This window comes from Hirundo rustica, chromosome 6 (assembly GCF_015227805.2).
Source record: "Hirundo rustica isolate bHirRus1 chromosome 6, bHirRus1.pri.v3, whole genome shotgun sequence".
NCBI classification, from domain to species: domain Eukaryota; kingdom Metazoa; phylum Chordata; class Aves; order Passeriformes; family Hirundinidae; genus Hirundo; species Hirundo rustica.
Genome location: NC_053455.1, coordinates 5,005,969 through 5,024,210, shown reverse-complemented (window position 1 = coordinate 5,024,210; position 18,242 = coordinate 5,005,969). Strand labels below are relative to the sequence as shown.

The 18,242-nt window shown below is 52.1% G+C and overlaps 1 protein-coding gene across 2 annotated transcripts in view; it reads right to left on the bottom strand.

Annotated features, from left to right (window-relative positions):
* Positions 1-13,887, bottom strand: part of DAAM1 (dishevelled associated activator of morphogenesis 1) — an 89,644-nt gene extending 75,757 nt beyond the window's left edge. For both annotated transcript variants that reach the window (XM_040067060.1, XM_040067063.1), the window contains exon 1: positions 13,805-13,887. The gene's annotated coding sequence lies outside the window, so the exon portion shown is untranslated. The remainder of the gene's footprint in view (positions 1-13,804) is intronic.
* Positions 13,888-18,242: the final 4,355 nt, after the last annotated feature.

Genomic DNA, 18,242 nt, shown 5'->3' with positions numbered 1-18,242 from the left:
GCTCTGCAGAATGAAATGCTCAGGGCTTTCCCAAGCTCCGGCGGGATGTGGTCCTGACTCCCCAGCATCCTCCTGTCTTAGGGGCCCTGCAAGGGCAGGGAGGTGAGATCTCACCTTTCTGAGCTGAAAACTGCCCTCGTAGTAGAGGGCTGCTCTGCTCCAGAGACACCAGGAAAGGAAGGACAAAGTGCCATGGCCCCTGGAGAGCAATTCTCTGCTTCCCTGAACTAACAAACTCAGGCATTGCCACGGAGGACAAGGAGCTGATCTTTCAAGGGTGAAGCTGATTTCCCCTACTTTTATCTCAAACTGGGGGCAGGCACCAATCTCTTCCCTGTGGTGGCCTGTGATAGAACCTGAGGGAACGGGATGAAGCTGTGTCAGGGGAGGCTTAGGCTGAATATTAGGGAAAGGTTCTTCACCCAGAGGGTGGTTGGGCACTGAACAAGCTCCCCAGGGCAGTGGTCACAGCACCAAACCTGACAGAACTCAAGGAATATTTGGAAAACACTCTCAGGCACATGATGTGATTCTTGGGAAGTCCTGTGCAGGGCTGGACTCAGTGATCCTTAAGGGTCCCTTCCAGCTCAGGACATTCTAAGCTTCCGTGACAATTTACCTCTTATTTGTAAGCCAAATCAGGGATAAAGCAGGTCAGTAGCTCATTATTTTAGGAACCATGGTGAGACATACGTGTTTTTTTTTAATTAAACATTTACTTAAACACTTCAATTGGCTTAATTATCCCAATCCAGGAGTTTGCTAGTGCATTTTTTGTTTTGTTTCTTTTTAAATAACAGAAGTAATCATCCCAGGGAGGGCAAGCATGCATTTCCCATGGAAGTCATCCAGGCTTTTCCTGGCATGCTGGGACAGAGGAGGAGGAGAGTGTGAAGGGCTGGCACGGAGGTGGATAAGAGGGTTAAATCCAGCTGCTCAGAGATAAGCTAGTTACACACCAGGACAGCAAATGAGGAAATACAGCTTTGCCAGACTCCAGCAAATACCTGCACAAGGCATTTGCATGGCTGACACCAGGTATTTAACTCAGGAGTTGCAATATTAGAGACCCTGAAGCCACATTTCACTAAAGCTCTCCTGATAAACTGCTTTCCTGCCTCCTCTGAAGCCAGCAGCAGTGAGGGCTGAAAAAATTAAATTACTATTGGCTTTGAGGCCAGCATGGCAGGGAGGATGCAGCAGCACATTTTACCTGCTGTTGTGAGTATCTGGCCTTTCAAGGACCCTTGTGAGGCCAGACGCAGAAGAGTCTGAGATGTTGCCACACAGGACTAACCTCAGGAGATAAAGCAACCAAAGACCCACCCAGCAGCTCTGGCAGGGCACCCACACAGACAGGACAGGGTGCACACAGGCATCCCCCAACACAAGCTTGTGTGCCTAACCCCAGGCACACGCATTCTTTGGACTAACACATTAAATTTCACCACTGGCCTTTAACTCCCCTTTTGCCTTCCAAGACTAAAACTTCTTCCAACCGCTGCTCAAGCTGACCAACAGCTTTTTTATTTTCCTTTGCATCCAGAAATATGGAACTGGTGCTTCTAGGAATCATGCAAAGATGGAGAGGAACCTTTTCTCTGTCCTGAACCCACCAGCCATGCCCAGGTAGGTGCAGCTCAGCCACTAAACTTTAAACCCTGTCAGACAATGGAAAGCTTATGGCTACGCTGGAATTCCTCGTGCTTCCAAAACCTGCATCACACGAAACTCTGCAGCTGGAGCCCTCCACAGAGCTGCCCATTGAGCATCCCACACTTTGGCCCTGGTCCAGATACAGGTAAGCAGAAGAGAGTCTCAGCCATGGGATGTCCCAATCCCGCTCTTCTCCCGGCTCCATCCGGAGACAGCCAGCTGTATTATGTTTTCCATAATCAAAAAGGGAGTTAGCCTCCATAACCACAACCCGAAGGGTGTATTTAGCTCAACTGGGAGACAAAGGAGATCACGTCCACCGCAGATTAAATTAGCTGAGCCTGCTTACGCCAGGAGCGCCGCTCTGCCATCCGTCCCAGCTCCCACGGGTTTATTCCTAGCTCCACACTTCAGTGGTCCCCCATGGTGGAACAGACCTGCTCCGTAAAAGCTCTGAAAAGCAAAGAGCTGGAAGAATGGGTCCAACAGGTTTCCAAAGCCTTGGGCAGGAGAGAGTCTCTGGCAAGGGTTTGTGTCACCTGTCTAGACCCTGGAGCCACGGCATGGGATGAGGCGCAGGAACCCATAAGGGGCTGCACCTCCTTCAGCCCACAGGGAGGAAGACGATGGCAGGGAACAATGGGGAACCCTCTGAAATCACCCCAGAGCCCAGCTCCAGTGTGTCCCCTGCACCCCAGCACAGCACAGGAGGGAGAGGATATTTCCCTCACAGCCTTCAGGACCTTTCCTTCAGATGTGCCTCCCAGGAAAAGGCTCATTTCTCCTGCCTAATTTCCATGGATATAATTTCATCCCCCACCTCCTTTGCTGCAGTCTCACGCAACTCGAAGACGCAGCCAAAGACGTGGTTATTTTTACATTTTTCTCCCAGGAGATGGTATCTCCACAGGGCACGGCTGCCATGGCTCATCAGATCACTGCACCAAACCGCCTCAGCCCCATGACAGCAGGATGAAGTCAGGGGGACACCCTGCCACCAGGTATTTTTCTGTCTCACTGGCCTCAAAACTCAGCTTTTCAGTCAAGAGCATCCCAAAAAAGCAGAACAGCACCAGTCCTGGAGGTTGTTCCAGCTTAACTCCCACCCAAGCACTGAAACCATCCTCCAGTCATCCCAGTTTTAGATTTTTCTGAGGTTTTTGCAGTTGTCATGGAACCCTGGAAGGCACTTGCTTCATCCAGATCCCAATCTTTGTGGATTCAGGATTCCCAAGCTGACCCAAATTCCCCCAGCAGAGAAAGTGACTGGGTTTGGCCATGCCATGATCTCAAGGACCACAACATGACCTCCTTGATGTGGCACATGAGCTTCAGCGCAGCATTCCGTGTCTCTAGACCCACATTTCTTATTGGGCACTTTTACGCTGGAAGAAGATAAGAAAGCAGCACTTCCACGAATAATCCAAGCGCTTTTGGAATTTAGGGAGTGGGGAGATGGAGAGCAAAATTCCAGGCATGCAGGAAAAAGCTGGTTTGTGCACCCCTAGGAGAGGCAGAGGGGTGGTCTGCTGCATGGCACAGCACATCTGCAGCAGCTACACCCTGCAAGTTCACCCAGCATTTTCCCCCTTTCCCTGAGATCACTCTCGCCATCATTTGTCAGTGACAGCCAGGCCAGGCATGCAGGGAAGAAGGCATCACCTGTGCACGGCTTATCTGTAGCTACTTTACAAATAAAAGTGATCAAAATGAATGTTCGCACCCTAGAAGAAATCCTAGCGCCCTGCCCCCTCCTACACCTCGCAAAGGAGAGTACAAATCCAGCTGCTCTGCAGCCTTATCTTGATGCAGAAAGTGTCTGGGACAGAGATAGAAGGGTTCCCCGAAGGCACAGCTTATTAAAGGCATCTTTGCTTAATCGGTTATCTTCAAAAACGCCGCACTCAAGCGCTGTTCCCGGACTGGTTTCCATCACAGCAGCAGCAAACACCCCCAGCCTGGCAAGGTCGTGTGTCCCCCTGGAAAGCCACAGGGTTTTTCCAGGATGAAAAAGCAGCCTAAGACCAGACAGATAGGACCAGGCCAAGGCACTTTGGGGGAACTGCAGCTGAGAGTCACAAGGAGCTCCCAAACACACCCTTGCTCTCACCCCAGGGACATCACAGGAATGGGGGCCAGCACAGTAATGAAGTCCATGGGATGTTCCCTCTTCATCCAGCAGCTTTCCCCTCCAACCCCACTCCTGCTACCACAGGGGATTGCACACTTGCAGTCACACACTCCTAATCCCAGGTCCCAAGAAGCAGAGCTACAAAACAACCACACAAAGAGGCGGCAGCGGTTCGCACGCATCCCGGGAACCTCCCCGCAGCCAACGCCTCTGTGTTTATCCAACACCAGATCTTCACTCGTTCAGCTATTTCCATCCCACCCTGCTATTAATGGATGCAGAAGGCGGTTGGGTGAGGCGTTCGACAAAAATCTCATTTAGAGATCAAGACAAGCTTAATTGGTTTCCAGCCAGACCTGCACAAAGATGGGTTACTCCACAAATACAGTTGCTAATCTGCCCATTATACCCCCTAAGCTCCCACCCACAAAGAAAAAGAAAATAAAGCTAAGGCGCACAAAGGAATGCAGGATTTTGAGCGTGTTACTTCCAGCGAGGAACACATCACGAGCGGTGAATTCTGCTGCAAGAACAAGGGCTTTGCTTTTCTCTGAAGGAAAAGGATAACCAAGCGGTAAACGAAATTACAACAAAAAGACATAACATAGATTAAATCTGCATTTTCCACAGGCAATCCCCAGCCATTCCTGAAGAGCACTTCCAGCAGCTATTGTTTCTCTGGGCAGGCAGAAGCAGGGGAAAAGCTTACACGGTCAAGGAGACGTCATGTCACAAGTGACAGAGTAGAAAGGATGGGGAACCTCGTGATTAAAAAGCACAGGACTGAAACCCTGGAGAGCTGAATTCACTTCCGAACTCGGCTGTTAAAAAAAAAAAAAAAAAAAAATTGGCGAATTTCCTGTGTGATCACATCCTAGATGATTTATTCAAAACCTGGCGTTGAAAAGCCAAGGGAGGGGGAAGGAAGCAGGGGGAGGAGGAAGGGGAAGACACGGTCCTGTGGGCTTTTAATAAGCTTGGGGTTAGACCAGCACAGGCAAGCTGTGAGCATCCATCTGTATTGAGCACTGCATGACCTGGAGCTGGTGCTGGGAAAGCTCTGAGTGTCCCACAAGCTCAGATAAGAGCCTGCCCTGCTGCTCTGCCCAGCTGTGTGCCACGGCTCACAGCACCACTACCCCACCAGCAGCATCCCACAGGCTTCCTTAATGCTGGACTCCAACAGAAACACAGCCACGTGCAAAATGGAAAGGCGGGGGATGGTTTCCCCTCCTGGAGCTACAGGAGAATTTAGAAACAAGAAGACAAAGCTGTCCCCCAAATACAGCGTGTTACAAATCAGATACAGCCCAGCTCCAGAGCAGCTGCAGTGGCAGCACAGGTAGAGGCAGGCGATGAAAGGGTCGATTGGCCACAACCTTCTCCCCCTGTGCCCAGGCATCCCAGGCCCGTTCACTTTCCTGAAAGCCAGCCAGCTCTGCTAGCCGGGAAGCGCTGCACCCAGGGGAGAGCTGAGCTGCGGATCCCTGGGCAGGACAGAGCCAAAAATACGGCCAGCACCAGAAAGGATGGCAGTCCTGTGTTTGAGACCTTTAAAGCAACATTCCTGGAGCTCCAGAGAACCTTTCCAGGGCCTTCTGCAGCAGGTGAGTTCAGAATAGTGCAGAGAGACAGAGATGTGTTTTTCCCAGACCTTCGGCCACGATGGGTGCTCATAAATCCAAGGCTTGGAGTGAACAGCAGCCCAGTCTCTGGCACTGGACAAGGGCTTCCAGGCATTGAGATACGGGGTTGGTGCTGTTCCAAAATGCTGCTGTGGGAAACCCGGGGTGAACAGATTCAAACTTTTCTCTTCAGCAGCAAGAAAAGCTGTAATTAGCAGCACTGAGTCCAACCCAGGGGCTGGATAAGGACATTCCCGTGACATATCTGACAAGGCGACTGTTGGATTTGTTTTCCTTGGCTTTCTTCCCCCCCTGGAAAAATGAGCACCCATTTTTCACAGGTCTTTTTGCCCTCACTCTGTGCTGCCTGGAGTCAGTTTCCCAGAGTAAGGGCATACATTTCAGAACACGCTGTAACAGCCCGTCACCACAGCTGGAGCTCAGGTCTTGCCATCCCCAGGGATGGGTCCCTCCTTAATTACCCCACACCCCATGGCATACTGGGGATGCCAGACCCCAAAAACACAGTCTTAATCTGCCTTTCAGCAAAATGAAAAACACAGCCCAAACCACAAGGCAAAGGTAAAATAAAAACATGAACATGAGGCAACTGAGCTACAGCTGTGAGACACATCATCACCACTGTCTCACACGTCTCTCACCTAGTTCAGCCTCATCCCCAGAGCAAAACCAACAAAGCTTCCTGTGATGCAACTACAAGCAATCCTTTGGAAACCAATTCAGAGAATTTTGAGGCTAAAGTCCCTCTTTGCTCTCTTTTTCTCAGGATGAAAGCTGTCACGCTATAGAGTGGCTTGAAAAGCCTGGATGTAAGGTAACTCCCAGTGTGCCAGCTAAGGGAACGGCACAATTTCATGACTAGGTAACCCAAATCACAGCCTGTCACACATCACTGCAGTTTGAACATAGCTATGACCACCACTGCATCAATTAAGAACTGACAAATTCTGCTGAACCCAGTAAGTGACAGAGCAGCATTTAATACAAAACTAAATGGGGAAAAAAAGATGAGCACAAAGGCTTAATTCCAGCCCCAGCCCCAAAAGCAGACTGACTGTAGGGATTACAGTATTTAGCATGCTCCAAAAATTTTCCTCAACATCTTTTTGCTCCGTGTAATGGGCAGGGATTCCTCGTGGCTCCAGAGCCACCAGCTATTTCACATGCAATTTGCTAGCAGCACTCCCCATAGAAAAATAGATGGAGCTCATAAATGGATCCAGGTGATCCCCAAAAAGGTTCCAGTCTCTTTGCAGGGTGTCTCCAGAACGCTGGGACAAGGAGATGGCACGCCGAGGTCTGAAAGACCCGGATTGCTTTGGTAAGCAAAAGGCTTGCGTAAAGTTTCTGTCAGAACACCCATTTGAAGCGCTGGCACTGTAAACAAGGTTGCTCCAGAGACACCTGGGATTAGCGCTGCTCAAACAGTCCTTGGCATGACTTACCAGGAACAGATCTGCAAGTTCAGCTTTTCTCCTGCCTCACGCTCACCCGGCACCACAAAACAACACCAGCGCTCCGACAGCCTTAACCCTGCTGGCTCCTATGTGGAGCTTGGGACACGGGGCAGGAGCCCTGCACCTGTCACAGGACTTGATGGAAGATGAAAACCCAAAGGAGGCAGCACCGTGGGGCTGGTTTTTTCCCTGTGTTGCAGGATGAGATTCAACACGAGGCTGTCCACGAGCAAGCCGGGCGAGTGTCCCTCTGCAGAGGCACGGCAGCTGAAAGCGATGCATGGGATATGCAAGGAGAGAGGTGCCAAGGCAGACAGGGCAGCTGAAAAACACCAGGCACCCTAAAGGCTTACCCTGATATCAAGGCACAGAGCAGCCTCTCTTCTCTGCGCTGGGCACACAAGCCAAGACACTCCTTGTGCCTCGGGGGCAGAGGGAAGGAAACCTCAGCCAACCAAGCGTCCTTTGCATGCGATGCCTGTGGAAGCCAGGCACGACAAGGGTATCCACCTTCCCTGACACATCTCCCCCACCCTCGGCTCTGGCAAGAGGGTGCTGTGGTTTCCAGGAGCAGCAGCAGCAGCATGGAACAACAGGAACACAGAGGATGACTGGAGTCACGGCAGGGAAAGCTTTACATAAACAGGTTTACAGTTGCTTCCATCCACACAAGCATCCTTGAAGGAAACAGCTGCACCGGACCACAGCTGACGCACTCTCCAGGATTGGACATGAGTTCACAGCTCTTCTAAGCACCATTCATTAAGTTGATGCTGAGGCCAAGCAAAGAACAAGAACTCAGAAAAAAACCCCCGCAACTCATGGCTAGGTAAAAGTCAGATGGATGTGCAGCTCCAGAGACCCGCCTCAGAAAGGTCAGGACCAAAGAAACACTCAGGAGCAGCAGCAGGGCAGACCCACCATGGACTGAATTCTGTGTCACACAACCATCTGAGCCAGCAAACATCCCCCTGCACTGACCCCATGGCCATGCCACAGCAAACAATTAATCTTGCTTGTTTGGGGTGGGGGAATTGGTCTCTGGACTGTTCCCCAATCCTCCTCCTCCTCCCTGCTGGAGCTGGGAGGAAAGCCTGCCAACAGAGTTTGCCTGTAACAGGCACTGAACTGCTAGAAAATCACCTGAGCAATGTAAACCATCTTTCCACACCGCCCTGTAAACACACTGCACTCTCCTTCTCACACCTCAGACCTCTGAACAATGCCCCTCTGCATCCCCCATTTTCATACTCCTGGTTTTTTGTGGGGTTTTTTGGGTTTTTTTTTCTTTTTAATTTATTTTAATGACAAGTGCTGTCCTCTCCTCCCAGCCCAAGCAGTGCAAAGCTGGCTCCCAGGTGCAGAGCACAGCCCCTGCGTACCATTTGTGTTCCTACCCAAAAAAAGAGTGTGAGGACTTCCCTGCTTGGTGACAGTCTGCCCCCAAATGCTCGACCCTACAACCTCTGAGGATGCAAGTTGATCCTCACTCCTGCAGAGCATCGGAGGAACCAACACCCTGCAGAGCCTTCCCCAAACGCTGCCAAGCTCCCAGCTCAGTTTTGCATATTGGTAGGGAGCCCAGCTGCTGGCGTTTCACACACCACCCCCCAGAGCCTGCCTCTGAATGGCACAGTTCTGGAATTGCTTCCTCCTGCCACACCGCCTCAGGACAGGATCTGCCAGCAGCCCAGCCCATCACCATGGGAAGCAGGATGAAAGCCCCATGTGAAAGACAAGCAGCAGGGAGCAAGGAACACCAGGAGATCCCAGTGTGTTCTCCTAGGGATGGGCACAGGTCAGGTGGATTAACTGTGGTCCTTCCCCTGTCTTTATCTCGCCGATCTCTGGCTGTTGCCAAGTTGTTTTGAGCTCTGGCACGGCTGCTTTCCACCCGGGGCCTGCACAAAAAGGGGATGAGGAGCCTCAGCCTCAGAATTCCTGGCAGCAGTCCAAACCCAGAGGTCGGTAATTGGGTCACTGGGTTCAGCTTCCGAAAACCATTCCTTCAGGAGGTGTGGTTAAAGCAGGCACGGCCGCCTTCACTGCCGCAGACAGAGCCGGACACTCCTGTGGGACACTCCACCACGCCCTGCACACCTTATTTCATTTCCCTCTCATAAAAGCACTCGGCGGCACAGGGACAGAGAAGGACAGGGAGAGCCCCGACTTCCAGGCGAGCTGCGTGCAAGGAGGAGACATGATTCAGGTAAGCAGCACATCGCTATGCAGTGTGCTCAGCCCCAGGAATGCAGAAGGGAAACATGAAGCCACTTGTCTGGCACGGCAAATAACCCTTCAATCATCCGCCAGGCCCTGCCGGGGAGCTGGCTGGGTTGGGAAAGAGAGGATGTCTCCAGCCAGCCACGCATCAGCTCTCACACCAAGGGCACCACGGCGCGCTGCTGCGCTTCCTCCGCGTCTGTACGTGAGCTCCAAACACAAACAATAAAAATCCAAGCGGCAGCGGAGCAAGCGGCATGTGCTGCGGGAGGAGAAGAGGTTGGAAGAGCAACCAACATTAGCACCCGTCAGCACTGGCACGATGAGCTGGTGGGTGAGAACGAGCCTGTCCAACACCGCCCTTCCAGTGGGTCGAGGCAATGTTTTGAACAGAGTTTCTCAAGGCAACTCAAGTCATGAGGAGCAGAACATCGAGAAACTTTCTGAGTCACGGTCACACTGACTCACCAGTGAGCGTCTCCAGCCTGGGCCACCCCATCCAGTTTGGCTGACTCAGGAAGGGACCATGAGCAACCTCCTCGCCCAGGTGCTCCAGGCAGCACAAACCTCCTCCATTTAATGCATTCACAATAAACTGCCCCCAAACGGCTGGGGGTGAACACAGGAAGGAGCACGAACAGGATGGGATAATCAGAGACTCATGTGAGGGCACGGAGTTTGCTCCAGACCTGGATACAGCATGGGACAGATGTCCTTGGGAGTGATCCCAGCCAACCCCACCTTGAGGAAAACACAGGCCAGATGTTCAGACAACTTCAGGTGTTAATTTGTTTAATTTGCTATCACTCAGGTGGCTGGTGTTCAGGCCACACCAATCACGAAACAAAGCGCTGTCAGCTCAGATCCTGAAACTCTTCAGTCAACTAACCACGTTCTCATGGTGTGCCAAGGCCGCTTCTCTCATTTCCATCTCCTTTGGTTTTCTTCTCAGTGGCCACAAAGATCTGAAAGCTTTATGACTCACTGAGCTGAGATTTTCTGTGCTACCCCAGAACTCCTGATTCCTCAGTGTAATCCTGAATGTTGTGATATGGCAAAAGGACAGAAGATACCAAGTGCAAATGGTTTCCTGATAGGGCAGGAGGGTAAGCAGGCACCGGCACAGCTTTTCCTCCCAATTAAGGAAGAAAGGAAAGAAGAATCAAAGGCAAGCAGCAAATTACAACATGCTTCTGTCAAGGGGCTGTGGAGCCTCTAATTTTTGCATTAAATAGAAAGTTGGAAATCACAGGATCACAGAATGGTTTGGATCAGGATGGACCTTAAAGTTCCACCTCCCTTCCTCTAGATTAGGTTGCGCAAAGAATATGTCATGAAGGGTGAGGGAACTAATGCAATACTCAGAAGAGCTTCTGTTGGAATATTTAATGACTTTCCAACCCTTAACTAGATGTTTCTCTCATCCCCTAGTATGGTAAGCACATAGAGCGAGTAAATCTATGTGACTTAGCATCAAAATTAACCAACACACGAGTCAGGATCAGGCATTCAGTATTTCTGCCCCAATTTACGGCCCTTTGCTCAGATCAGCTCCTTTTTTTTCAGCATGGCACTGACATCTGTTGTGCTGCATGAGTGAAAAGTACATATATGATTACCTTAAAAAGGGGGGGGGAGGAATCAATGTGGACATGATTTGAATTTTATGGCATTCGGCTGCCATGACTTGCAAATAAACAGCTGTCCCAGTAGGTCCATGCAAGCTTAACAGCACAGCAGTAAACCACAAGGGTTTTCTTCCCCTTTAAAAGGGTTTTACTTATTAAAAAAAAAGTATATTTTTATAAGAAAATAAATTGCAGGTTGAAGAATCATAGTTAGGTCACACTCAATTCCAGCAGAACAAGCACATCCTGCTTCACATGGCCTCACCAGTCACTCCACAGCAGTGGCAGCCTTCTGAAGCCAAGTTAAGATATTTAATTACCAGCATCAAGTCAGAAACCAAAGCGTCCAACAAAATCCTCATTTGTGAGTGAAGCCTGCAGAAATGTCGTTGAGCAGGCTTTGGCAATCTCCAAAGCTGACAGCTGGATGCCCTGGCTTATCGACTGCTAGAGCACACGCGGAAAAAAGCTCTGAATAGTTGCAGTGCCGAGCAAGCCTTCGAGGCAGCCCCGCCAGCCTCTCAAAAGGGCTCACAGAAATAGGCAGGCTTCATTTATTAATACTTCAGAGATAAAAGTGGCCGTGTAGGACTGGCTCAGTGGGTGTCTGTGCAGGAGGAGGACAGGCAGACCACCCGCTCTGGGCGGTGCATCTGCCAGGATCCCCACGCAGCCAATTCAGGTTATAAACGCACCAGGTACGTCTGCAACCTGGGCACCTGGTGGGCTGCTCCAAGTGCACCAGCCAAAGGCCTTCAGGGATGGACCCAGCAGGGATGGTCAGCACATGGGAACCTCAGAGCAGGAAGATGGAGCGAGAGGAGCCCAAACAGAATTTGTGGGAAGCCCAGCTGCCCAACAGCTCCGTGTCCCCATTGCCTTGGGTTCCTCAGCGGTGACATGACAGCGCGGGAAAAAGAGGAGGAAGGAACCAAAACAAAGCACAGAAGCAAAGGGAGATAAACACGATCCAGTTAGACCGGCTGTCCCCAGGTCTTGCCTGTCCTCACCGGAGGAGCCAGCCCACCATGGCTGTCCCTTTCCTGCTCCCTCCTGCACCCCTGCCACAAACAAAGGGTCAGATAAGGAGCCAGCTCAGGTCAAGACCGGTTTGACTCCGTTTCAAGCCCAGGGGAGCGGATTCAGCGCTGGTTTTACACCTCACCCATCCTGTTTGCCTCCCTGGGGCAGAGGCCAGTACACGGAGCAGGGTGCACGCCTGGCTGGCTGGACCCAAAAATCCCAGGGCCGTGTCAGGGCACCACCGGCACAGCCACACACCAGCTGAGCACTGGCCAGAGCCAGGAAGCGTCACTGCTTCCTCCTGTCCCGGTGTCACACAACGTTGGGCGGTCGGAGAGCGTGGACTTTGGCTTTTGCTTCCTGCTCCTGACAGAGCAAGGGCAGGTCCCGGCATACGGCCATGAGGAGAGCGGGGCGAGTCACTCATTAATCCAGGAGCAGCAAGGTGGAAGTCTGACCTGCAGAGTCTGGGGGGAAATGAATGCCAAAACAAACTCCAGCGCTTGTGGAAAAAGGTCCAGATGCTGCAGGACCCATCAGCTCCTAATGAGACTCAAAGAGGGGCAGGCAGGGAACGCAGACAGCTTTGGAATACATTGTTTGTGGCAAGGGAGGATAACGAGGTTGCACCACGGTTCACCACAGAAGCATTAATATACACCAGCACCTGATTTTGTACGCAGTATCACAATCAACCTCTAGAGAGGGAAAAAAGAGGAAACTGCCGGCTTCTCCCTCTCTGTGCTGCTGGGAGAAGCTGGCTGGCTGTACAATGCCAGGCATCTGCAATGCTCAGGCTTGGTCAAAACCACCAGGGCAGCCTGTGCCATCGGCTGCCTGCTCCCCACCACCTGGAAAAGGGGACTTGGCTGCACCCCATGATCTTGCACCTGCCCCTGGTTTCCCCTGACCCCCAGTTTGGCAGCACAGCCCTGTCAGTTCACGTGGCTTTTATTATCATCTGTCTTTGCCTTAAATTAACCTTGATCACTTAAAGATACAGAAAGACTGTCTCACACCAGCACCAATGCAAGAGGCAGTGTGGTGTGAAAGCCACGAGAGCTGCAGACCCCAGGGAAGACACCCCACCGTTCACACTGAAGAATTTGTGCCAAGCAAAAGACCAGGATCTGACCACAGCCATCGCACACCAAAGGCAGTGGGTGCCAACCCGCAAGGCTCCACGCAGCAAGGGCATTGTCCCTCCTCCTGGTAGACCCCTGACCGGAATCCTCCCTCCCAGAATTTTTGGGCAGGTGCAGCCAGTGACAGACCCGAGCTCCCCACCTGGTGCCTGAGCAACACACCTGCTTGTAGCCAAGCCACACAGCCCAACACCGGCACATGCCAAAAGCGTACTCCCACCCCAGCTCCCACATCAAAGCATCGGCTGGACCAGAGCACGCCTGCAGCAAAATGTGTGACACCAGCACCAGAGGCTTGGCACGCACAGACGATGGGGCAGCCTCAAACTGTTGCGCCTATGGGGAAGCACTCAGGGGGCTGAGACCCCCCAAAGCCCGCGGGAGCCCCATCGGTGGGGGGGTCACATCGGTGGTGTGGGAGTCGCCGCAGGGGTGGGAGCCGCCGTGCCAGCCGGCGCCGGGGCTGCAGCAGCCTCCGGAGGCGTTGCCATGGAGAAGGCAGCGCAGCAGCAGCATCCCGCATCCCACGCCCCCGCGTGGGCGCCCCCTGCCCGGCGCCCACGGGGCTGGGCACCGCCCGGGACACGCCGGGACCGGGGGACACGCCACGCTCCGGGGGACACGCCACGCTGCGGGGCGCCGGCAGCAGGGTTGGCACCGCGGGGCCCCGGCGCTCCCCCCGGGGCAACAGCTCCACGCAGCGCCCGGGGCGGGGTGGGACGCGGGCTCGCCTCCCTCACACGGCGGGGAAAAGGCAGAAAAGCGCCGGCCCCCGCCCCGCCGCTCCCGAACCCCTCCCCAGCTCGGCCGCGGGGTACGGGAGAAGGGCAGCACACTCCGCCAAAAGCCCCCCGAACCCAAAGGGGAGGAGCGCCGAGGGGCTCGGAGGACTCACCGCAGCGCGGCCGCCGTTCCTGCCCGGGGCGGAGGGCTCGCTGTCCGCGGTCCGCCCGCCGTTCCTGCCGGGGCGGAGGGCTCGCTGTCCGCGGTCCGCCCGCCGTTCCTGCCCGGGGCGGAGGGCTCGCTGCCCGCGGTCCGCCCGCCGTACCTGCCGGCGCGGCGCTGCGCTGCGCGGCGCGGAGCCCGCCCGGCCCCTGCCCACAATGGGCCGCGCCCGCCCCGCCCCGCCCGGGCCGGCGCGCTGGCGTCACCGCCCGCCCGCCGCCGGGACTGGTGGTGACGCGCGGGGCGGGGGCTCCGCCGCCGGGGTGCCGAGCTGGGGGTACCGCCGGAGGGTCCGCCGGGGGTGCCGCACCGAGGGTTCCGTACTAAGGATGCTGCAAAGGGCGAACGGCGCCGCGGGTACCGCACCAAGGGCACCGCACCCGGGTGCGCTGCGGGTCCCGGCGCTGCGGAGGAGGCGGAGGGCAGGCGGGAGGGTCCCGCTGCCGCCGGGCGGAGGAGATAAAGTTTCACCCGTCTGGCGACGTGGGTGACACGGACACGCGGGATGTGCGTCGCGGCTGCCCGGCGGAGGCCTCCCAAGATGCGGCAGTCTCCGCTTGGATTTAAGAAATCGGTTTTCCAGGGGTCTCCATTTCACGTGAATCAGAGCAGCAATTGGATACACGGTTGGATTCCCACATGCATGGGAATAACCTCGCTACATGAGATGGCAGAAGGAGCAGTTAGTGTTCTTGGTGCGAATCAAAACTCAGATCAAATTAATAGCGTGGAACATTTTACCTTAAGTAAACTTTTTTTTTCTGGATAAGGGGTCAAGCTATTTACATCTTGTGGTGTGTTGGTTTTTTGCCTTTTTTTTTTTTTTTTTTTTTTTGGTGTGGGGTTTTTTTGGGGGGGGGTTGGGGTTTTTTTTGCCTTTTTTGGCAACAACTATATGGGAAGGTCTGAAAGGCAGAAAGGGATTTACTGTGATTGTGTTTCATATGGAGTCCGCACAAAAATTGATACAGAGGCAAAGGAAAAGCCAGTGTTGGGAACGTAAAGAAAGAGCATCCTTAGAGGAGTTGATATCAAAACATGGAGTAAAATCATAGAATCACAGGAGGGCTTGGATTGGAAGGGACCTTCAAGTTCATGTTCCAACCCCTGTGCCATGGGTAGGGACACCTTCCACTAGATCAGGTTCTCATTGGCCTTTTCCATCTGTGCCTTAGCCTTCCTGACCCATCCCTAAACACCAAAATCGTATCCCTGTACTCTCCTAGGTCACCTGTCCCTGCTTCCATTGGCTGTGCATTTCCTTCTCACTCCTCAGTTTGAGGAGCAGGTCTTTGCTCGGCCATGCTGGTCTCCACCCTGCCTTGCTTGATTTCTTGCCCCTCAGGTGTTGAAGCAAATGGGAGGCGACAATCACGGAGGCAGTTTTGGGATAAATGGTGTCAAGGGCAGGTTATCTGGAGCAGCAAACCCAATGATGGTGTTGTGAAACTGGCGAGAAAAGAGGATAAACATCTGTACGGGGCACAGGTTTTGGCAAGAGAAATTATAACTGGCAAAATCTACCGCAGTCCTTGATGGAGCCAAATATGTGGTGGAAAAACGGAGATCTAATAGGTATAAGAGATATTGATTTCCTAAAGGCTCTGACAAAATCCTTCATCAAAACATCCTGAGGGGAGTAAGGAGCCATGAAAAAAACCTCAGTGGTTTATAGACAGAAACCACAAAGGCCAGACTGGGGTGCTCAGTCTGCACTGGAGCTATGAGATGGGGAATTTCACAGAGATCTCAATCTGTGCTCAGCATCTTCATCAGTGGGAGTGGGTAGGGGGGACATGGTGAGGATTTCTGGTGACACTGAACTGCTTGGAAAGGCCACTGGCAGCTGTTCTGGTTTAGGGCAAATTTGGGAGGAAGCTTTTAAAAGGGTCCTTCTGGAAAGGAGATTCAAGCAGCCCTTTCCTCAACTGGTTTTGGAAAATATTTCCTTGGAGAAAAGTGGAAAAAAACTGTTTATTTAATGAGTAAAGTATTCACGAGCATAAATAATGAATAATATTGAAAAATAAAACTTCTCGCTGTTGTAAAGAGATGGTCAGTTCAGAAAGTTCTTGTTGTGGGGTGTAGCTCAGCTCACTCAAATCTCTCATCAGTCCCTCCTGCACTGGAAAATGCCATGTCCTGGCCCCAGTGGGCCACAGGTGTGAGCTCCCAGTGTTCTTCTGGGTTTTCAGTCCAGAGCGGGACTGATCAGTTCCAAGAAAAAGAAAAACCACAGTCTGGGGAACTTCTCTGCTTCAGCAAGTTAAAAACTAACTGAAAAGCCAAGGAGAACTCTCTCCTGCTGTCCGTGCTGCAGACAACACAGCCCAGGAGAAGGATGTGGAGGAGTGAGTGCAGTTTCTGCAAACAAACTCCACGCTTCTTCTTCCCTCTTCGCTCTCAGAACCAATCTTAAAGGTGCAGCACTTTATATCCAGCATAAACAGAGCAGACAATTGGGGATACAAGCATCATGAAGTCACCCTAGGACAGCACCAAGCCGCAGCAGGACCTCGGGACGCTCAGTGACAAAATGACAGATGAAATTCAGTGGAGAAAAATGCGAGTGATGAGCCTCACAGGGAGCACTCCTAACATCATGCACATGGCAACAGGGCTCTGAACTGACTGCAACCCCTCAGGAAAAGGATCCCGAGTTATAACAAGGAATTTGATGAAAGCATCAACTCATTGCTGAGCAGTACCCAAGAAAGCAAATAGATGGATAGGAGTCAATGAGGTAAGAGGAAAAACTGCTGTACAAATTCCTGGTTTGCTCTCCTCTTGAATGCTGGGAGCAGCTCTGGCCTCTGTTCTCACCAAAGAACTAGTGATCAAAGATAGGGAGCCTTTTTCACTGAGGTAAAGGGTTAGGCCACGACTATTCAACACAGTATTTCTATACAAGCCTCAGGCTCAGGAAGTCCTGGAGCTGCCTGCAGCCTGCTGCGGGCTTGGAGAGTTTATGGGAAAATATCCCTGAACACTTCTCATACCCCTGGCTTATCATACACCATTGGCTATGAGAGGTTGCTGGGCAGGATGGTCCCTGCCTCTGACCCAGCACAGCTTTTCTTTCGCTCTTCCAATCATCTTTATTTCCTCCATAAAATGCTTTCCCACTCTTCTCCTCCTCAAGGACTTTCATTAACCGTGCAGTGATGGTTTGATCTGGAAGCTCCCAGCCTGGGTAAGTATGTGCTTAATGGTTGGCATCTGGAATTGCATCTTCCTCATCGAAACGGCTCAGCCATCTTCTTGTAATTGCCTCCTCGGAGCTTGTTTGGACGCTGCTTATCAAGCCCCATTGTGTTGCTTTCCTGCTTGTTTTTCCAACAGCCGCCTATTAAATTAAGCTCCTGTATTCAGACAGGAAAACCCAATAACCAGCTGCCCAGAGCCTCTCTGGATAAGTAGGACACATGCAATAGTCATCGTGTAAGACTGATGAGCATCCGACCCCGAGAAGGGGAGAGCAGGGGTACCAAGCCTGCTTGGAAAATAAATCCCTGTCATGCCCTGTAACAGGAGGGGGTTGGCAGGGTTTGCTCATTGGATGAAAAACTAAACCAGGACTTTCTCAGAGCTGAGGGAAAGAAAATGGGTTCCTTGTTCTAAATCTGTAAGAATATACTCGGTAGTGTTCATGGTTAGATGCTCTCTAGACCCTAGTAAATGTTCTCTGAGACCAATCCATGTCAGATCAATACTGTCTTATCCCTGGGGGAGAGTTTTTATGTGTCTGTTCCAGTGAAACTTAAAAGGACACTCTTGATTCAGCTGACAATAATGGAATATGGAACCTATCCCCTCACAAAAATTAAATAAAATTGATTTTGGAGGGAAAAAAAAAGCCCGCTCGAGGTTATAGTCTTTCACGCTGCACAGATGATACGCTCAGCAGAAAAACAGGCCACAGCTTTTATTTAATTGTTGTTCTGGTCTAAACCAAAGACTTGCACCAGAAGAGCAAAACCACCATCCCAGTCCATTGGAGCTTACGGGAAGATTTCCATCACAGCAATCAGGGCTGGTTTGGGCTCAAAGGTAGGAGACAGCATCGTGCTTTTTGTTCTTTGATAGGAGGTTTTTAGAGTACATAGAGGATCTTTAGTGGTTCTGTATCTGGGCTGGGATGTTCCGTGTGAAAACAAACCACACCCTAAACCAATGTTATCTCCGAGAGCGCGGAGCCCAATCTCACCCCAGGATTTAAATCAGCTCCCTGCAGCTGGCAGGGGGAGGCAAAGCTTTGGAGTAACATTTCACAGCCTCAAAAGGGAAAATAAATGCATTCCCAAGGCAGGGCTCAGCCGGCTGGGAGCGTTAGCAAAGACTCAGTGGATTTAGGCCCTGATTCTGCAAAGTCCTTAAGCTTGTAAGGA